Source organism: Salvia splendens, chromosome 5 (assembly GCF_004379255.2).
Source record: "Salvia splendens isolate huo1 chromosome 5, SspV2, whole genome shotgun sequence".
NCBI lineage: Eukaryota > Viridiplantae > Streptophyta > Magnoliopsida > Lamiales > Lamiaceae > Salvia > Salvia splendens.
The window spans coordinates 24666870-24689143 of NC_056036.1; the positions used below are offsets into that span (position 1 = coordinate 24666870).

General features: G+C 35.1%; 1 long non-coding RNA gene across 33 annotated transcripts; it reads left to right on the top strand.

The window, feature by feature from the left end:
• The first annotated feature begins 518 nt into the window (after nucleotides 1-518).
• On the top strand, nucleotides 519-15040 carry LOC121805150. 33 transcript variants are annotated; one of them, XR_006051294.1, is made up of 24 exons: nucleotides 519-823; nucleotides 1444-1623; nucleotides 1698-1791; nucleotides 2361-3637; nucleotides 3740-3921; nucleotides 4073-4341; nucleotides 4452-4552; nucleotides 5229-5335; nucleotides 6330-6425; nucleotides 6762-7968; nucleotides 8037-8123; nucleotides 8953-9404; nucleotides 9471-9596; nucleotides 10061-10139; nucleotides 11016-11429; nucleotides 11533-11654; nucleotides 11784-11865; nucleotides 12017-12131; nucleotides 12299-12515; nucleotides 12660-12774; nucleotides 12847-13074; nucleotides 13206-13281; nucleotides 13429-13522; nucleotides 13881-14063. It is a non-coding gene; the product is annotated as an uncharacterized LOC121805150 (long non-coding RNA). The 33 variants fall into 33 exon arrangements; XR_006051291.1 differs by having other exon boundaries at nucleotides 8969-9404; XR_006051295.1 differs by having other exon boundaries at nucleotides 8073-8123.
• Nucleotides 15041-22274: the final 7234 nt, after the last annotated feature.

The window sequence follows — 22274 nt, forward strand, 5'->3', positions numbered from 1 at the left end:
TAATAGTCAACGATATTAAACCTGATTTTGACGAAATTAAGTTGTTAAATATGATTCTTTATTAAGTTGAAATAAAAATATTAAATTCTAAATTACTTATCACTAATTGAACGGCTTAAAGTCGACGACGTTGCAGATGGATCAATAACTAAAATCGTAAAATGGACATATATTCAGGACCAATTTTGATCTTTACTCTAAATAAAATTCTTCATTTGTAATTCAATTCAAATGCTTTTATTTTGAAGAAATTCTCCATAGAGTAATACAAATTTGAAGAAATTTTTATTATTAATTTATAACAATGCTTTTATTTTGAAGAAATTCTCCATAGAGTAATTCAACAAATTTGAAGAAATTTTTATTGTTAATTTATCACTACCCAAACAAAAAATGATTCATTGTAGTACTATTAAGTTATACAAATTTAACAATTTTGTAGTAGTAATAAATTTTCAATATTAAATGACTGTTTAGCAAGTGTTTAAAATGATTATACTTTTGTTCTAGTTCTACAAGGTGACCGTTTGAATACAATTCACCCTCACTTTTCTCTCTCTTATGCACTCTCTCTCTTCCTTCCCTTTCCACCTTGTAAATCGGCAGATGGTTCCGTTTGACACACACACAGCGACGTAGTCATCTCCTTCCGGCGACCGACGCAGCACATTCATCTTCGTCCCTCGCTCCTTGTCTCAGCCTCTCTTTTGCTGCTCAACACACACACTCCGGTTTCCTTCCCTCTCTGAGTCGCTGCTGCCCGGCAGATTCCGGCGTGTCACCGCCGTTTTTCTGACTGCTCTAGGCCAGACTCATTACTCCTGTACGTAAGCAAGTCTCTTACATCTCTTACTTGTATATCTTCTTCTTGAATTTAAAGCTAGGGTTCATAATTAAGTTTTTCCCCAATTTGAATTTTGACTAAATCTGGCGAAACTCTAAGCTTTTTATAGCTAATTTCTGCCTAGAAATAGTTAGAGAGATGAAACTGGAAGTTTATCTTGATGAGTCTGGCTAGTGGCTAAATTTGCCTTAGTTTCTTTCTCAGCCCTTAGAGTGTGATCTGTTCGATTAGAATTTAGAAAATGGGTTGTGCTTCTCGTTGGTGAAATCTGAATTTTTTCACCATCTTCCTGCATCTATAGATGTTTAGGCTGATCTGTTCGATTAGAATTTAGAAAATGGGTTGTGCTTCTCGTTGGTGAAATCTGAATTTTTTCACCATCTTCCTGCATCTATAGATGTTTAGGCTAATCTTTTCAAATTCTGGAATGTTTTGACGAAAGTGTTTTAGAACATGTAGATTTGGCTAATTACTCCGTATTGTATCTCTCCTATCATGTTTCTATCTACAAACCCAGAGTCCTTCTAGGTTTGTTTAGTTTATGGTTTCTTTTGATTTTTTTTATCATTTATTAATTATTAGTTTTGTTTTCCTATCAGTAAACCCTGCGAGCAACAAAAACAAAAAGGAATCAAATTGGTAAAATTATGGTGATCGTTTTCAGTTCCTTCATCTCACATTTCAATTGGCGATGGTCCACAAACTCCTGAAAACGACATCATTCTTTCATTCTCTCCTTCTTTGGCCAGCTACTAATGGAACCTTACAGTTATGGAAAAGTGAGTACATTCTGTTTGCATATCAACCATTGTTTGCTTGTGCAATTTTTTACCTGTGCACTTTATTAATGCAGGAAACTGGAAATGCTGCACATCCTACTAATGCAACTCTGTCTTCCTGGGACTAATGTCTCTGAGCCATTTATGTACGATACTATCTCAGAGAAGGTATATATACTATGCACTTAACTCTTTAAATATCAATTTCTTAAACCTCGTGCCCAAAAAGTGCCTCGCTTATGGTTGGAAGGTGGGAGTAAAAAATTACAAACTATAGCTATAAGTTTATTTTTTAGTATTATCTTAGTTGATATCATCCAATATGTTTATGTCAACTTATTATGTGGTATTCCTTTTTCTAAAATGACATGGTGGATTGAGCAAAAAACTTTTAGAATGTTGACTTTTCCAACTCTTGGTATGATCATGCATTTTACCTAGATTTCAATTGAAGAATCCACGTTCAGCATGGTATGAGTGTTAGGTAATAAGCTAATTACTTGTCTAAAGCTGCATTAGTTTACATCATTCATGGACATTAGCAGCAGCCGAAAATTTACAAATTCTATCGGATTCTTTATCTAAAACTTGATGTCCAACATATTAGGTTGTATTTAGGTGGATACTTTTGAATACGCACTTTAAGTATTTGTTACTTATGTTGTGCTTCATTTCTTTATTTTTATTTATTAGCTGATTTATATATTGATTTTGTTTGTTTTGTGTTTGTTGTTTAGGAGTTGAGGAGGTGCTAACTTTTAAAGGGGTTATTAGAGTAGACTTCGTTTTTCTCAAGGGTTGATCTGCAAACTTAGTTGTTGCTTACTAATTTCTGGAGTCCTAGGTTTCCCGTGCTTCAAATAAGTGATAACAGTGTTCTTTGTTGCCCGATTTCTTGAGCTAAGGAGCGAGAACTATTCCGGTTTTGCAAAATTAATTGAAAATGCCATAGGGCCGATCGACTGATTGAGAGCTTTATGAGTTGCAATCTTGTTGATATTGGTGCATAAAAATGATTTAGGCAATAGGAATAAAGGCCAAATATCCAAATTATCACATGCCTGACCCTGCATAAACCCCTAGTGAGCCAGTTTGAGCCACAAAAGCCTAATTTCTTTGTTGAAAATTTTGAAGTCCTTATATCAGCTTACCTATTATATCCATTTGTTGGCCTATATTTTTTTCCCTAGTCACTAAAATTAAAGTGCTAGCACATTCTTGGGAGGGTATTATGGTGGCAAGAAAAAGATGGAGGTTCTGGACCATTCATTAGGTGGTATTCATACTGAGATACAAAAAGTAAGTGAATAGTTGTCCCCTTCAAATGAAAATAGAATAAAAAGGGAGCCTTTCATGAGTAAAAAAAAGCCAAGGCTAGAAAAAAAAAATAAAAAAGGCAGCCTTTCATGTCTAAAAAAAAGCCAAGGCTAGAAAAATAAAATAAAATAAAAAGGCAGCCTTTCTTGAGTAAAAAAAGCCAAGGCTCGAAAAAAAATATTGAGCGAAAAATAGAAATGATAAAAGAATGCTCAAAAGAATAAGTTGACAGATGGTTGAAAAATCTCATGTTTGGGGTGTTGAGCTGTAAGAAATTTGTACGCAGTGAGTGAGATGTGAAAGGTGTTGTGATGGATGTGCTAGTATTTTAAGAACGGTGGTAAGCTACTTAACCAAATATTATCCCACCTTTACCAAAAGCCCCATTACATCCCAATGAATAAGACCTTTTGATTTGTGCATCATATTGACTTTTGAGCGATGAATTTTGCTTGATTTTGGGAGAAAGATCTTATTTGCTTAAAATAAAGAATAGCCGGAAGAACTTCTCTTTATGAGTTAGTGATGATGGTTTGAGACTCCCAAGACACAACTCGAACTTAGATTGAAGCATGGGATGTCTAGTTCTTAGGGAATTAGTTCGTGTACAATTCTTGTTCTAAAGTTTTACCCGCGAGTGAATTCGGGGTCGGCCTATTTCCCTACTGACTTGAAGCAGAGGATTATCTAATATCTTGTGAGTGTGATTTATTGTGTAACTTGCTCGAGGGCTATCAAGACTTAAGTTTTGGGGGTGTTTGATGTGAGTGGGTAATTTTCTAACTTGTTCCTCGGACAGTATACAATGGAATGGAGGGTAGCGTAATACTGCTCCAAGCTAATTTTGGACACTTTGATATTAAGTGTCTCTCAGTTCATACTAAAGCCATCAATGAAGAACTACTGCAAAATCTTTCTGATGCTTTGTCTAAATCGGTCTTGCTTTGTCTAAATCTGAAGATCACGATACCAGGATGTGTGGTTAGCTATTCTCTTCCTTATACATACATTTAGATATAATTTTTGTTTAGTTGTAGGAAGTGGAATACACACAACAATTTATTATTTTTATTTCCTTGGATTCTTTCTATATTTCCACTAAACCTGTAACCCTTTTCTTTTCTGTATTCAGGAAAGAATTTTTGTTTGAGTCAGATTAAAGAGCTGTGTGCCAATCCTATTGCATTTGAGGCGATTGAGATAATTCAACATATGCTCGTGTTACTCTTAGTTGGTCTGAAGGCGGAAGGCGCCTCTCTAAGCATTTAGATTCATTCTTGCAAATGCTATCTCTTGTGCAACTAAGGTGCTTTCTGTGATAGTTCCTCGTGCAAAAATAGACTAGAATTTCTTAGTCAATCTGAAAGCCAAGGCCCAACTACATGGAGATCACTTCTTCAGGTGCTTTCAGTGAAACTGCCTAGTGCATAAATAGACTAGAATTTGTTATGGATACCAATTTTTACCTTTAAGCTTGTTTATATTAGTGGTGTTATAAACGCGCCGCGCAGGTGGACGAGCAAGATCTGGGGGCGGCGGCCTGGTGGGGGCAAGTCGTGTGGCGGCAGGGGGAGACTTAGTTCTTAACTTATAAGAAGCCGGGGGGAAAAGGGTGAGTCTGCTTTGCTTAATTTTCTTCTTCTTGGTTGTTGCGAATATATTTTTCTACTTATTTGATTCAATTTTTGCTTCCTTTTGCAGCTTTATAAATCTATCACATATATTTTTGGGTATTATACTGTGCCTGGTGATTTCCTATTTTTTCTAGTCCACTTCTTGCTACCTTGCATCTATATAATTAATATATACATATTATCTTTTTTTTGTGTCATATGTCGTGTACATAAATGTGCTATATTAGTATTTCTTTTCTTTGATATATAAACCCCATTGATTGTCAATCTTGGCATCTTAACATATCTGTTAAAAATTGTTTTCACATGCTCTTTCCCAAGTACTTCCTAGATATGTTTCTTTTTACTTTTGGCATTCGGTTTGTTGTACTTGCATCTAAAAAAGAAATCATGGGCCTTGGAAGCAGGATGAACACTCAATTAGTGTCAAGTGAAGATGCTTTCTATGAAGTTAGTGTTTATTTTTTTAAAAATCCCTCCCTATTAAGATCCCAAGGACACAAATAAAAGCAAGTTAATTTCTGTTGTTGTGTAAAGAAATCATTCTGTGAGATATTATTTGCCAAGACTAATTTTAGAATTTGCATCTGCCAGTGCCGTCTTGTGGTCTTTATAATTGTAATTTCACGCTCCTGTTTATGTGCATGCCTCCAGGAATAGATCAAGTTTCTGCGGATGTTCAGGACCTCTCTCCTAGTCACATTCAACCTTTGGGTTCACTTTTGAATATCTTTTTGGAAGCTTGTCCCTCTATTTTAAAGGTAATATGGCGACACACATTTTCATCACTTTTGAATACCTTGTTGGAAGCTTGCCCCACTATTTTAAATGAACACGTCACTGGAATATTCTTGCTTGTAAGAGATCAGTATTTCAAAGTTGTATGTGTTGAATTTTATGGCCAAATACTGATGCTAGCTATGATGGAGATTGCTTCTAGCATTTTAGCATTTCATTAGTAAAATGCTTAATTCTCTAAGGGATGTGGTCATTTTTTAAATAGGGAACAGTCTATATACGACTATACGTTTGTTAACTTTTGAGGAATACAATTTTTTTTTCCAAGTACCCTGAAAGGAAGCTGTTCTTTTTGGTTGGATCTTATATACTGATTGTTCTAAATTAATATACCGAAACTATTTTTTATGTTCAAAATAGTTCAATGTTTATTTCTGGTGGGCATGAAATTATTGAATCCATAGTCTGGTTTTGTTGTTGGATTTGTCATGATGTATAGCCAAAATTTCATGTACTGTGAATCTGGGCATGAAATTACTGTGACATGTCGTGCCTCTTAGGTTATGATTTCTTTTTCTTATGTATGGTGTTGGATTGATTTAAGCATCAAGTAGCTAGTTCAGAATTTTGAAGTCAATTCCTTTTTATGAAATGGTAACTAATGGATAATGCTATCATAGCAGAGATGTCATATGCAAGCACTTTCAAGAAAACTAAAGACTATCTCTATTTATTACATTAACTCTCCACTTCCTCTGATCTTTCTCAAGATTTTAATATTGCTGCGATGACAGCTTGTTATTAATTCTATGGCTGGCTGACTCCAGAAATCATATAAGCTCATGTAGGAAAATCAAATCAATGATTGGACATACATATTGGAGAAGTTTTAGAAACAATTTTCCTGCAGTAAATAATTTGATTACTCTTTCTGATTCGTTGATTCTGAAGGGTCGTTTCAGTAGTGTATATAACAATGCGAAAATACTAACACAGTTATGTGTTTTTAAATGGCAGGACTATGCCATGGAGCCTGATGAGAAACTTATACTAAATGCAGCACATTTGATGGTAGCAAGCTTGGCAGGAAGTCTTGCTAATGTAACATTTAAGGTATAGATAACCTTTGCTCTATTACTTTCTTATGTTAATTATTAATGATCTTGTGAATTTGTCAAAACATCACTTTATATACCTTGTGTGTTGATTGAAGAGGCCCTTACATCACATTTAGGAACCTTTACTTGGTTTAGTATCAAGCGAGCTCAGAAGGTCACTTCAGGGCTTGGCCGTAGCAAGTGATCTTCTAGAGCAGTCATTTCAGCTGGTAACTAATGATAATATCCTTTGCATCAATGTCTTGATTTCCATAATAACCATTAAAATAAAAGAAGTGAGGCGATAAAGGCTTGTTTGCATCAACGAAACTAATTGGTTTTATAAATGCAGGAACCTGGAAATGCTGCACATCCTACTAATGCAATTCTGTCTTCCGGGCTTCCTGGGACAAACCTTGATATTAGAATAAGTTGTTTTGATGATACAATCTCATTTTTATATGTTTAAACATATGTGTGCTTGCTCTAGATTATGAAGCACAAGTCCGAATAGCAGCTGTCGAAAAGGTTACAAATTGATTCTTTTTCTAGTCCTTCACATTGAGGTGTGGGTGTATGCCTACATTCTTCTTTTCTTTGTTTATAATTTATCCTATTTGTGTTTGCATGCAATGTTTTCTCTCTATTTATTGTCACCAGACACACTTTTAATGGGTTATTAGTGTACTTTTAGTTTCTCTCAAGGGTTGGAGAACTAAGATTCCCTAATTTCAAACACCTAACTTTTTAATATTTTAATAATATGTGAAAATGAACAGGACATGCTGTTGAACAAGACCATGTACATATCTTATATTTTCTATGGTGTCTTGATATATTCTTTGTGGTGAACGTGGAGTCTGTTGATGTTTTCACCGATGAATGGGATTTACTTATTAAAGCAATAATACTAGCAAATAACTTATTAAAAATTTGGTAAAGACTTGTGTTAATTTTGTCTATTGTGTATGTGTTTATTTTGTTGATGTTAGTTTTTTTATTTTGTCCTTGTTGCATTTTTTAACATTGTTCACATGCAGTCCAAACCAATGATTGGGAAATAGATCAACAACTTTCTATTAGGGGAAAACATAGAGATAGTGTTGTGCCACTTTTTTTAATGCTAGCCTTTATGTGCCAGGTCAAATGTGACCTTTGTTGAGGTGATAATTTACAATTTTTAGAACATCTAAGTTGATTCACGTGGTCAGATATATATTATCTAGTTCATCTTTGTGATCTTTATTTGTGTCTCATTTCATTTGCAGGAATCACAAACAGAGTTGACACCGATGAATGGAATCCATCCACTGACACTCCAAATTTTAAATATTATTCCAGCATTTGTGTTTGTCTATGACAGTTAGATCAGCTATCGAGGGACCAAATTTGCTTTAGATTGCAAACTTGAGTTTGCTCGTACTGCTCATCGAAATTCTGCTACTGTTCATTCCAGGTTGAGTGTAAGGCTGCGTAGCAAGTAGAACTCAGTCCCATGTAGAGAGCGCTACTTCAGTGTTGATAAGCTCTAGAGATGTCCCCTGATCTTCAACAGTGAGGTGTTATAGCTGTAACCACTACTCGTAGGATTTTTATGCTAGTACACTTTGAGCACAAACTTTTGCAGGAACTAACCCGGAGTTGTCCTGGTTCTCACTTCCAGTATAGGGGTGTGATCTTGGCACCACCCCTTACTTGCTTTCTACTCAAACAAGTAAGTATTCTATCCTCTTTACATTTTCTTGTCCTTCACATTGAGGGTAATGTTTGGAATAGTTTTGAGGTGTGGGTGTTTGCGTGCATTCTTCTTTTTGTGGTTGTAATTTATCCTATTTGTGTGTATATGTAAGGTTTTCTCTCTATTAATTGTCACCAGAAACACTTTTTAGTGGTTTATTAGTGTAGACTTAGTTTCTCTCAAGGGTTGGGGAACTAAGATTCCCTAATTTAAAACAACTTATTAATATTTTAATATGTGAAAATGAATTTGTGCTGCTGAACAAGACATGCTGCTGAACAATACCAAGTATATATATTTTCTATGGTTGCTGGAAATTTCCTCTGTGGTGAACATGGAGTTTGTTGATGTTTTTTTCCGTTGAATGGGATTTACTTTTTAAAGCAATAATACTAACAAATAACTGATATAAAAACTTTGGTAAAGGCTTGTGTTAATTTAGTCCATTGAATATGGGTTTGGAATTCATATTGTTTGTATTTTGTCCTTGTTACCTTTTTTACCTTGTTTACATGCATTCCAAACCAGTGATTGGGAAATAGATCAACAACTTTCTACTAGGAGGAAGCATAGAAACAGTGTTGTGCCACTTTTTTTTTATGCTAGCATTTATGTGCAAGGTCAAGTGAGCCTTTTGTGCTAAGCTAGGCCACCTGTCATATTAACAAAACAAGTTTACGAGGTGATTCTCTGACAAATTCTAGGACATCTAAGTTGATTCAGGTGGTCAGATATATATTATCTATTTTCATCTTTGTGATCTTTATTTATGTCTCATTTCATTTTTTCATTTCGTTTGCATAAGTTTGCTCGTTTTCTAGGCAAGAATCGATCCATCTAGAGCTCAAATGCATTACCAGTTTGCCCCTCCGCTTCATCAGTTGGTGGATTTTCCTGGAAATTTGCATCTCTACTTCTGACGGAATAGCACTGGAATTGGTGCTATTCCCCACACACCCGAAATTGGCTCTGACGAGATGGATCCTGTTGGTTCCCAGATTCCTACAGGGTTTGTTTAGTTTATGGTTTCTTTTGATTTTTATACTATTTATTAATTATTAGTTGTTTTTCTATGACTAAACCCCGCGAGCAACAAAAACAAAATTGAATCAAATTAGTAAAATTATGGTGATCGTTTTTAGTTCCTTCATCTCACATTGCAATTAGCGATGGTCCACAAACTCTTGAAAATGACATAATTCCTTCATACCTTCTTGCTTTGCCCAGCTACTGAAGGAACCTTCCAGTTACGCAAAAGTGAGTACATTCATATCAGCCATTATTTGCTTGTGCACTTTTTACCTATGTAATTTATTAATGCAGGAACCTGGAAATGCTACACATCCACTAATGCAGCTCTGTCTTCTGAGTATCCCGGGACAAATGTCTCTGAGCCATTTATAACCTTTGGGTGATGCATTGCATATGTACCATACTATCTCAGAGAAGGTATATATACTATGCGCTTTAACTCTTTAAATATCAATTCCTTAAATCTCGTGCCCAAAAAATTGCCTCGCTTATGGTTGGACAGAGGGAGTACAAAATTACAAACTATAGCTATAAGTTTATTTTACTATTATCTTAGTTGGTTGGTATCCTCCAATATGTTGATGTCAACTTATTATGTTGTTTTCCTTTTTTAAGACATGGTGGATTGAGCATAAAACTTTTACCGACTTTTCCAACTCTTAATTTGATCATGCGTTTTACCTAGACTTCAATTGTAGAATCCACATCCAACAAGGTATGAATGTTATTTAATGAGCTAATTACTTGTCTAAAGCTACATTGCTTTGCATCATGGACATTAGATTCTTATGTAGGTAAATTACTGCTTCTATAACTGTTTGCAATGAACCGAGCTTAAGCATATTGTTCTTGAGTTACTCAAAATATGCAATGATTCTCAGGATAATATTTCCGATGATGACTATATAATTTCATAAGCTGGGCTCGGTCTAGAAGTGGGAATGATGTCAATCCTACATGGTATGTAAAATTAATGTGCAAAAATATATTTATTATGTTGTTTAGATTGATATGTTTTTTCCTTGATATCAAAATGAATTGTTTTGATGATGCAATCTCATTTTTATATGTTTAAACATATGTGTCTGCTTCAATGTTGTCAAAATGTCGTTCGGGTCGTTCGGGTCGCCCGGGTCGCCTGGGTCGAGTGGGTCGAGTGAGTCGCCTGGGTCGCCCTAAACACATGCTATCTCTGATTTTCTCAAATCTCTCACATGTTTTCTGACTCTCTCAATCACAATTCTCTATATATATGCATGCACTACATCAAACAATTCAAAGATCTGTTTCTGCCACCCTTCATATATTCCTTTGTTTTGATATTTTCAGACAATGGTTTCAATTATTTATTGTGTTATGACGTATGAATTGTTTTGATATTTTGATCATTTCTATTTTCCATTTTATCTCTATTCACATGAATTGCGTCTACATTTATATTATTTGATATATTATAAACATTAGAGCAATATATTTATTTTATTTAATATTAAAAGGCAAAAAAATTAACCTAGCTTTGTTGGTCTCTCGACCCCGTCGACTCGTCGACCGACCCGAATTTTCACCCCATCGACCCGGTGCGCCCCGCGACCCTAACAACACTGGTCTGCTTTAGATAATGAAGCACAAGTCCAAATAGCAGCTGCCGAAAAGGTTACTACTTCTATTGGATTCCTTGTCTAGAACTTTTTGTCCAGCATATTAGGTTGTATTTAAGTTGATACTTTTGAATATGCACTATATGTTTTTTTACATTTGTTGTGCTTCATTTCTTTATTTTTATTCACCAGCTGATTTATATGGTTGATTTGGTTTATTTTTGTGTTCGTTTTGTAGGAGTTAAGGAGGAGCTAACTTCTAAAGGAGGCAAGATGAGAGAAGAAATACCTAACCCCCATTCACCTAACTTCCCATGCAAACAGGGGAGTATTTTGTTTCCCATCAGGCCATCACATATTTTTTCCTTCACAATAAAGGGCAATGTTAAGATTAAGATTTGGGGTGAGGGTGTTTGTGTACGTACATGCTTGATTATGTGGTTGTAAATAATATGATTAATCTATCTCCGATGTGTTGATTCTGAAGGACCCTTTTTTCATAAGTGTATATATAACAATGTGAATACTGAAGAAGTTATGTGTTTTTAAATGTCAGGTCTATGCCACGGAGCCTGATGAGAAACTTATACGAAATGCAGCACATTTGATGGTAGCAAGGTTGGCAGGAAGTCTTGCTAATGTAACTTGTTAGGTATAGATAACCTTTGCTTTATTACTCTCTTGTCTAATAAATGTTAATGATCTTGTGAATTGTCTAAACACCACTTTATATACCTTGTGTGCTGAATGAAAAGGCCTGTACATCACATTTAGGAACCTTTACGTGGTTCAGTATCTAGCCAACTCAGAAGGTCACTTCAGGGCTTGGCCATAGCAAATGATCTTCTAGAGCAGTCGTTTTAGCTGGTGACTAATGGTAATCTCCTTCCATATAATGTGTCTTTATTTCCATAATTATGTTAAAATAAAAGAGATGCGAATAAAAGACTTGTTAGCATCAACCAAACTAATTGGTTTTAATTAGAAATACTATACGGCTTTGCAGGAATCACAGGCGACGATGACACCGATGAATGGAATCCATCCACTGATACATATCTTCCTCGATTGATAGCCGCTCTGGAAATGTTGTGATACACTACAAATTTTAAATATTATTCCATCATTTTTATTTGTCTATGACAGTTAGATCAGCTATCCAGGGACCAAATTTGCTTTTGATTGCAAACTTGAGTTTGCTCGTACTGCTCATCTAAATTCTGTTGCTATTCTTTGCAGGTTGAGTGCAAGGCTGCGCTGCAAGCAGAACTCCGTCCTTTGTTGAGAGAGCTATTTCAGTATTGATCATGTTCCAGAGATGTCCCCTTTTCTTCAACAATGAGTTGTTATAGCTGTAAGCACTAAACGTAGGATTTTTCTGCTAGTAAACTTTGAGCACACCCATTTTTAGGGACTAACCCAGGAGTTGTCCAGGTTCTAGCTTCCGTTATAGGGGAGTGATCCTGGTGCCATCCCTTACTTGCTTTCTACTCACTGCCGCGTATTGCTCTTTTTTCACAGCAGAATCGATCCACCCAGAGCTCAAATGCATTTCCAGTTCACCCCTCGGCTTCATCAGGAGCTGGATTATCCAGGCAATTTGCATCTCTACTTCTGACCAAATGAGTGCTAGCATTTACTCATCTGGCCTTGTTAGCACTTGAATTGCTGCTATGCTCCATACACCGAAAATTGGCTCTGACGAGATAGAACCTGTTGGATCCCAGAATCCTACAAGGTTTGTTTAGTTTATGGCATCTTTTGATTTTTATATAATTGATTAAATATTAATTATTAATTGTTGTTTTTCTATGAGTAAACCCTCCGACCAACAAAAACTAAAAGGAATCAAAATAGTAAAATTCTGGTGATCGTTTTTCAGTTCGCTCATCTCATATTTCAATTGCTGATGGTCCACAAACTCTTGTAAACGACATCATTCCTTCATTCCCTCCTGCTTTGGCTAGCTACTGATGGAACCTTCCAGTTGTGCAAAAGTGAGTACATTTGTTATATATATGCCATTGTTTGCTTGTGCATTTTTTTACCTGTGGAATTTGTAAATGCAGGAACCTGGATATGCTGCACATCCTACTAATGCAATTCTGTCCTCCGAGCATCCTGAGACAAACCTTGATATTAGAATGAGTTATTTTGATGATACAATCTCATTTTTATATGTTTAAATATATGTGTGCCTGCTTTAGATTATGAAGCACAAGTCCGAATAGCAGCTGCCGAACAAGTTACAAATTCAGTCGGGTTCTTAATCTTGAATTTGCTGTCCAACATATTAGGTTGTATTTAAGTTGATACTTTTGAATATGCAATTTAAGTATATGTTACATAATATTGTGCTTCATTTCTTTATTTTTATTCACCAGCTGATTTATATTATTGAATTTGTTTGTTTCTGTTTGTTTTGTAGGAGTTAAGGAGAATTTTGTTTCCCCTCACATATTTTTTCCTTCACATAAAGGGCAATGTTAAGATTAAGATTTGGGGTGAGGGTGTTTGTGTGCATGCTTGATTATGTGGTTGTAAATAATTTGATTACTCAATCTCTGATGTGTGCATTCTGAAGGACCCTTTTTTCCATAGTGTATATAACATTGCGAATGCTAAAGAAGTTATGTGTTTTTAAATGGCAGGTCTATGCCACGGAGCCTGATGAGAAACTTATATGAAATGCAGCACATTTGTAGTAGCAAGGTTGACAGGAAATTATGCTAATGTAACTTGTAGGTATAGATAACCTTTGCTTTATTACTTTCTCGTGTTATAAATGTTAATGATCTTGTGAATTGTCAGAACACTACTTTATATACCTTGCATGCTGATTGAAAATGCCTTTCCATCACATTAAGAAACCTTTACGTGGTTCAATATTTAGCCAACTAGGAAAATCACTTAAGATTTGGGCCATTGCAAGTGATCTTCTAGAGTAGTCATTTCAGCTGGTGGCTAGTGATAATCTCCTTTCCATCAATGTTTCTTGATTTCCATAATAACTATTAAAGTAAAACAAGAGAGGCGAATAAAGACTTAGTTAGCATCAGCCAAACTAATTGGTTTTAATTAGAAATACCATATGGCTTTGCAGGAATCACAAACGGAGTTGACACTGATGAATGGAATCCATCCATCGATGCACATCTTCCTCGATTGATAACCGCTCTGGAAATGTTGTGATACACTCAAAATTTTAAATATTATTCCCGCATTCGTGTTTGTCTACGACATTTAGATTATCTATCCAGGGACCATATTTGCTTTGGGTTGCAAACTTGAGTTTGCTTGTACTGCTCATCTAATTTATGTTGCGGTTCATTCCATGTTGAGTGTAAGGCTGCGTAGCAAGCAGAACTCGGCCCCGTGTTGTGAGCTCTACTTGTTGATCAAGTTCTTGAGATGTCCCCTTTCAACAGAGAGGTGTTATAGCTGTAACCAATACTCTTAGGATTTTTATGCTAGTACACTTTGAGCACACACTTTTGTAGGTACTTACCCCGGAGTTGCCCTGGTTCTCGGTTCCGGTATAGGGTGTGATCCTAGCCCCACCCCTTATTTGCTTTCTACGCAAAAAATTAAGTATTCTATCTCCCTTTATATTTTCTTGTCCTTCACATTGAGGGTAATGTTTAGAATAGTTTTAAGGTATGGGTGTTTGCGTGCATTCTTCTTTTTGTTGTTGTAATTTATCATATTTGTGTGTGTTTGCATGGTTTTTTCTTTATTAATTGACACCAGAAACACTTTTTATGGGTTATTTGTGTATACTTAGCTTCTCTCAAGGGTTGGAGAACTAAGATTAATTTAAAACACCCAACTCATTATGATATTAATAATATTGAAAATGAATATGTGCCGCTGAACAAGACCAAGTACATTTCTTATATTCTCTATGGTTGGTGAACATCGATAACATGCTACCCTACATATAAGTTTGTATTTAAGTTGGTACTTCTGAATGTACACAAGTATTTGTTTACTTATGTTGTACTTCATGGCTTTATTTTTATTCATCGGCTGATTTATATAGTTTATTTTGTTTTTGTGTTTGTTTTGTAGGAGTTATGGAGGATAAAGGAGTGTTCTATCTCGCCTCACATTTTATTATCCATCACATAAAGGGAAATGTTTAGATTCATTTTTGGGGTGTACATGTTTGTATGTACTATGTGCACCGTGTATTTTGTGTATAGTGTGAGTGTAGTCTAGTGTAGTGTAGTGTGTGCATTATGTGTGTTTAGTGTTTAGTGTGTGAACTGTGTATTTTGTGATTTTGCGTGCAAGGTGTATTTGTGTGTTTGTAGTGTAAGTATTTTATGTGTGTGTGCGCGAGCGCACGCGCAATGTGTTGTGTGTTTTTTGTGTGTGGTGCGTAAAGTGTGTATTGTGTGAACTGTGAGTTTGTATTGCATGTATTTTGTGTATAACGCGTTGTTTATATTGTGTATAGAGTGCATAAGGTGTATGTGTAGCGCACTGTTTGTATTTTGAGTGTAGTGTGTGTATATATATGAAGTGTATGTTGTGCTTTTGTAGTGCATGTATTTTGTGTATATGTATGTGCCTATGTATTTTGTGTATAGTGTTTAGTGTAATGTGTGTAGTATGTTGTGCTTTACGTGAATGTATTTTTTGTTTACTTTGTGTTTTTTTCTTATAGTGTATGTGTTAGTATATTGTTTGCAGTATGTAGTGTATGTATTAATTTACCCTACGTGTGTATATTTTTTGTTTACTTTGTGTTTTTTTCTTATAGTGTATGTGTTAGTATATTGTTTGCAGTATGTAGTGTATGTATTAATTTACCCTACGTGTGTATGTGTTGTGTATATACTCTATGTTTGTTTTGTGTATATACTCTATGTTTTCTTTTTATAGTATGTGCTTTCGTATACTGTGTGTGCAACTTGTGAAGTTTGTAGTGTATTATAATAATGTGTGCAACGTGTTGTGTGCGTGGTGTGTGTATGTTGTGTATGGTTTATATTGTGTATTGTGTGCATTTTGTGTTTAAAGTGAGTGTGTGTAATGTAACGTGTGTTATGATAATCTCCTTTCCATCAATGTTTCTTGATTTCCATAATAACTACTAAAGTAAAACAAGAGAGGCGAATAAAGACTTAGTTAGCATCAGCCAAACTAATTGGTTTTAATTAGAAATACCATATGGCTTTGCAGGAATCACAAACGGAGTTGACACTGATGAATGGAATCCATCCATCGATGCACATCTTCCTCGATTGATAACCGCTCTGGAAATGTTGTGATACACTCAAAATTTTAAATATTATTCCCGCATTCGTGTTTGTCTACGACATTTAGATTATCTATCCAGGGACCGTATTTGCTTTGGGTTGCAAACTTGAGTTTGCTTGTACTGCTCATCTAATTTATGTTGCGGTTCATTCCATGTTGAGTGTAAGGCTGCGTAGCAAGCAGAACTCGGCCCCGTGTTGTGAGCTCTACTTGTTGATCAAGTTCTTTAGATGTCCCCTTTCAACAGAGAGGTGTTATAGCTGTAACCAATACTCTTAGGATTTTTATGCTAGTACACTTTGAGCACACACTTTTGTAGGTACTTACCCCGGAGTTGCCCAGGTTCTCGGTTCCGGTATAGAGTGTGATCCTAGCCCCACCCCTTATTTGCTTTCTACGCAAAAAATTAAGTATTCTATCTCCCTTTATATTTTCTTGTCCTTCACATTGAGGGTAATGTTTAGAATAGTTTTGAGGTATGGGTGTTTGCGTGCATTCTTCTTTTTGTTGTTGTAATTTATCATATTTGTGTGTGTTTGCATGGTTTTTTCTTTATTAATTGACACCAGAAACACTTTTTATGGGTTATTTGTGTATACTTAGCTTCTCTCAAGGGTTGGAGAACTAAGATTAATTTAAAACACCCAACTCATTATGATATTAATAATATTGAAAATGAATATGTGCCGCTGAACAAGACCAAGTACATTTCTTATATTCTCTATGGTTGGTGAACATCGATAACATGCTACCCTACATATTAGTTTGTATTTAAGTTGGTACTTCTGAATGTACACAAGTATTTGTTTACTTATGTTGTACTTCATGGCTTTATTTTTATTCATCAGCTGATTTATATAGTTTATTTTGTTTTTGTGTTTGTTTTGTAGGAGTTATGGAGGATAAAGGAGTGTTCTATCTCGCCTCACATTTTATTATCCATCACATAAAGGGAAATGTTTAGATTCATTTTTGGGGTGTACATGTTTGTATGTACTATGTGCACCGTGTATTTTGTGTATAGTGTGAGTGTAGTCTAGTGTAGTGTAGTGTGTGCATTATGTGTGTTTAGTGTTTAGTGTGTGAACTGTGTATTTTGTGATTTTGCGTGCAAGGTGTATGTGTGTGTTTGTAGTGCAAGTATTTTATGTGTGTGTGCGCGAGCGCACGCGCAATGTGTTGTGTGTTTTTTGTGTGTGGTGCGTAAAGTGTGTATTGTGTGAACTGTGAGTTTGTATTGCATGTATTTTGTGTATAACGCGTTGTTTATATTGTGTATAGAGTGCATAAGGTGTATGTGTAGCGCACTGTTTGTATTTTGAGTGTAGTGTGTGTATATATATGAAGTGTATGTTGTGCTTTTGTAGTGCATGTATTTTGTGTATATGTATGTGCCTATGTATTTTGTGTATAGTGTTTAGTGTAATGTGTGTAGTATGTTGTGCTTTACGTGAATGTATTTTTTGTTTACTTTGTGTTTTTTTCTTATAGTGTATGTGTTAGTATATTGTTTGCAGTATGTAGTGTATGTATTAATTTACCCTACGTGTGTATATTTTTTGTTTACTTTGTGTTTTTTTCTTATAGTGTATGTGTTAGTATATTGTTTGCAGTATGTAGTGTATGTATTAATTTACCCTACGTGTGTATGTGTTGTGTATATACTCTATGTTTGTTTTGTGTATATACTCTATGTTTTCTTTTTATAGTATGTGCTTTCGTATACTGTGTGTGCAACTTGTGAAGTTTGTAGTGTATTATAATAATGTGTGCAACGTGTTGTGTGCGTGGTGTGTGTATGTTGTGTATGGTTTATATTGTGTATTGTGTGCATTTTGTGTTTAAAGTGAGTGTGTGTAATGTAACGTGTGTTATGATAATCTCCTTTCCATCAATGTTTCTTGATTTCCATAATAACTATTAAAGTAAAACAAGAGAGGCGAATAAAGACTTAGTTAGCATCAGCCAAACTAATTGGTTTTAATTAGAAATACCATATGGCTTTGCAGGAATCACAAACGGAGTTGACACTGATGAATGGAATCCATCCATCGATGCACATCTTCCTCGATTGATAACCGCTCTGGAAATGTTGTGATACACTCAAAATTTTAAATATTATTCCCGCATTCGTGTTTGTCTACGACATTTAGATTATCTATCCAGGGACCGTATTTGCTTTGGGTTGCAAACTTGAGTTTGCTTGTACTGCTCATCTAATTTATGTTGCGGTTCATTCCATGTTGAGTGTAAGGCTGCGTAGCAAGCAGAACTCGGCCCCGTGTTGTGAGCTCTACTTGTTGATCAAGTTCTTTAGATGTCCCCTTTCAACAGAGAGGTGTTATAGCTGTAACCAATACTCTTAGGATTTTTATGCTAGTACACTTTGAGTACACACTTTTGTAGGTACTTACCCCGGAGTTGCCCTGGTTCTCGGTTCCGGTATAGGGTGTGATCCTAGCCCCACCCCTTATTTGCTTTCTATGCAAAAAATTAAGTATTCTATCTCCCTTTATATTTTCTTGTCCTTCACATTGAGGGTAATGTTTAGAATAGTTTTGAGGTATGGGTGTTTGCGTGCATTCTTCTTTTTGTTGTTGTAATTTATCATATTTGTGTGTGTTTGCATGGTTTTTTCTTTATTAATTGACACCAGAAACACTTTTTATGGGTTATTTGTGTATACTTAGCTTCTCTCAAGGGTTGGAGAACTAAGATTAATTTAAAACACCCAACTCATTATGATATTAATAATATTGAAAATGAATATGTGCCGCTGAACAAGACCAAGTACATTTCTTATATTCTCTATGGTTGGTGAACATCGATAACATGCTACCCTACATATTAGTTTGTATTTAAGTTGGTACTTCTGAATGTACACAAGTATTTGTTTACTTATGTTGTACTTCATGGCTTTATTTTTATTCATCGGCTGATTTATATAGTTTATTTTGTTTTTGTGTTTGTTTTGTAGGAGTTATGGAGGATAAAGGAGTGTTCTATCTCGCCTCACATTTTATTATCCATCACATAAAGGGAAATGTTTAGATTCATTTTTGCGGTGTACATGTTTGTATGTACTATGTGCACCGTGTATTTTGTGTATAGTGTGAGTGTAGTCTAGTGTAGTGTAGTGTGTGCATTATGTGTGTTTAGTGTTTAGTGTGTGAACTGTGTATTTTGTGATTTTGCGTGCAAGGTGTATGTGTGTGTTTGTAGTGCAAGTATTTTATGTGTGTGTGCGCGAGCGCACGCGCAATGTGTTATGTGTTTTTTGTGTGTGGTGCGTAAAGTGTGTATTGTGTGAACTGTGAGTTTGTATTGCATGTATTTTGTGTATAACGCGTTGTTTATATTGTGTATAGAGTGCATAAGGTGTATGTGTAGCGCACTGTTTGTATTTTGAGTGTAGTGTGTGTATATATATGAAGTGTATGTTGTGCTTTTGTAGTGCATGTATTTTGTGTATATGTATGTGCCTATGTATTTTGTGTATAGTGTTTAGTGTAATGTGTGTAGTATGTTGTGCTTTACGTGAATGTATTTTTTGTTTACTTTGTGTTTTTTTCTTATAGTGTATGTGTTAGTATATTGTTTGCAGTATGTAGTGTATGTATTAATTTACCCTACGTGTGTATATTTTTTGTTTACTTTGTGTTTTTTTCTTATAGTAAATGTGTTAGTATATTGTTTGCAGTATGTAGTGTATGTATTAATTTACCCTACGTGTGTATGTGTTGTGTATATACTCTATGTTTGTTTTGTGTATATACTCTATGTTTTCTTTTTATAGTATGTGCTTTCGTATACTGTGTGTGCAACTTGTGAAGTTTGTAGTGTATTATAATAATGTGTGCAACATGTTGTGTGCGTGGTGTGTGTATGTTGTGTATGGTTTATATTGTGTATTGTGTGCATTTTGTGTTTAAAGTGAGTGTGTGTAATGTAACGTGTGTTATGATAATCTCCTTTCCATCAATGTTTCTTGATTTCCATAATAACTATTAAAGTAAAACAAGAGAGGCGAATAAAGATTTAGTTAGCATCAGCCAAACTAATTGGTTTTAATTAGAAATACCATATGGCTTTGCAGGAATCACAAACGGAGTTGACACTGATGAATGGAATCCATCCATCGATGCACATCTTCCTCGATTGATAACCGCTCTGGAAATGTTGTGATACACTCAAAATTTTAAATATTATTCCCGCATTCGTGTTTGTCTACGACATTTAGATTATCTATCCAGGGACCATATTTGCTTTGGGTTGCAAACTTGAGTTTGCTTGTACTGCTCATCTAATTTATGTTGCGGTTCATTCCATGTTGAGTGTAAGGCTGCGTAGCAAGCAGAACTCGGCCCCGTGTTGTGAGCTCTACTTGTTGATCAAGTTCTTGAGATGTCCCTTTTCAACAGAGAGGTGTTATAGCTGTAACCAATACTCTTAGGATTTTTATGCTAGTACACTTTGAGCACACACTTTTGTAGGTACTTACCCCGGAGTTGCCCTGGTTCTCGGTTCCGGTATAGGGTGTGATCCTAGCCCCACCCCTTATTTGCTTTCTACGCAAAAAATTAAGTATTCTATCTCCCTTTATATTTTCTTGTCCTTCACATTGAGGGTAATGTTTAGAATAGTTTTGAGGTATGGGTGTTTGCGTGCATTCTTCTTTTTGTTGTTGTAATTTATCATATTTGTGTGTGTTTGCATGGTTTTTTCTTTATTAATTGACACCAGAAACACTTTTTATGGGTTCTTTGTGTATACTTAGCTTCTCTCAAGGGTTGGAGAACTAAGATTAATTTAAAACACCCAACTCATTATGATATTAATAATATTGAAAATGAATATGTGCCGCTGAACAAGACCAAGTACATTTCTTATATTCTCTATGGTTGGTGAACATCGATAACATGCTACCCTACATATTAGTTTGTATTTAAGTTGGTACTTCTGAATGTACACAAGTATTTGTTTACTTATGTTGTACTTCATGGCTTTATTTTTATTCATCGGCTGATTTATATAGTTTATTTTGTTTTTGTGTTTGTTTTGTAGGAGTTATGGAGGATAAAGGAGTGTTCTATCTCGCCTCACATTTTATTATCCATCACATAAAGGGAAATGTTTAGATTCATTTTTGGGGTGTACATGTTTGTATGTACTATGTGCACCGTGTATTTTGTGTATAGTGTGAGTGTAGTCTAGTGTAGTGTAGTGTGTGCATTATGTGTGTTTAGTGTTTAGTGTGTGAACTGTGTATTTTGTGATTTTGCGTGCAAGGTGTATGTGTGTGTTTGTAGTGTAAGTATTTTATGTGTGTGTGCGCGAGCGCACGCGCAATGTGTTGTGTGTTTTTTGTGTGTGGTGCGTAAAGTGTGTATTGTGTGAACTGTGAGTTTGTATTGCATGTATTTTGTGTATAACGCGTTGTTTATATTGTGTATAGAGTGCATAAGGTGTATGTGTAGCGCACTGTTTGTATTTTGAGTGTAGTGTGTATATATATGAAGTGTATGTTGTGCTTTTGTAGTGCATGTATTTTGTGTATATGTATGTGCCTATGTATTTTGTGTATAGTGTTTAGTGTAATGTGTGTAGTATGTTGTGCTTTACGTGAATGTATTTTTTGTTTACTTTGTGATTTTTTCTTATAGTGTATGTGTTAGTATATTGTTTGCAGTATGTAGTGTATGTATTAATTTACCCTACGTGTGTATATTTTTTGTTTACTTTGTGTTTTTTTCTTATAGTGTATGTGTTAGTATATTGTTTGCAGTATGTAGTGTATGTATTAATTTACCCTACGTGTGTATGTGTTGTGTATATACTCTATGTTTGTTTTGTGTATATACTCTATGTTTTCTTTTTATAGTATGTGCTTTCGTATACTGTGTGTGCAACTTGTGAAGTTTGTAGTGTATTATAATAATGTGTGCAACATGTTGTGTGCGTGGTGTGTGTATGTTGTGTATGGTTTATATTGTGTATTGTGTGCATTTTGTGTTTAAAGTGAGTGTGTGTAATGTAACGTGTGTTATGGGTGGAGTATTTATATATAGTGTGCAGTGTATGTATAGTGTATATTTTTTATACAAAGTTTTTAGCAGTAGTTTGTTGTATTTTATGTGTATTGTATGTATTATGTGTACTTTGTGCAGGTCATATACTGTGTCAAGTGTTTGTATTATATTTCTGTTTATAGTTGGTTGTAATTTATGTG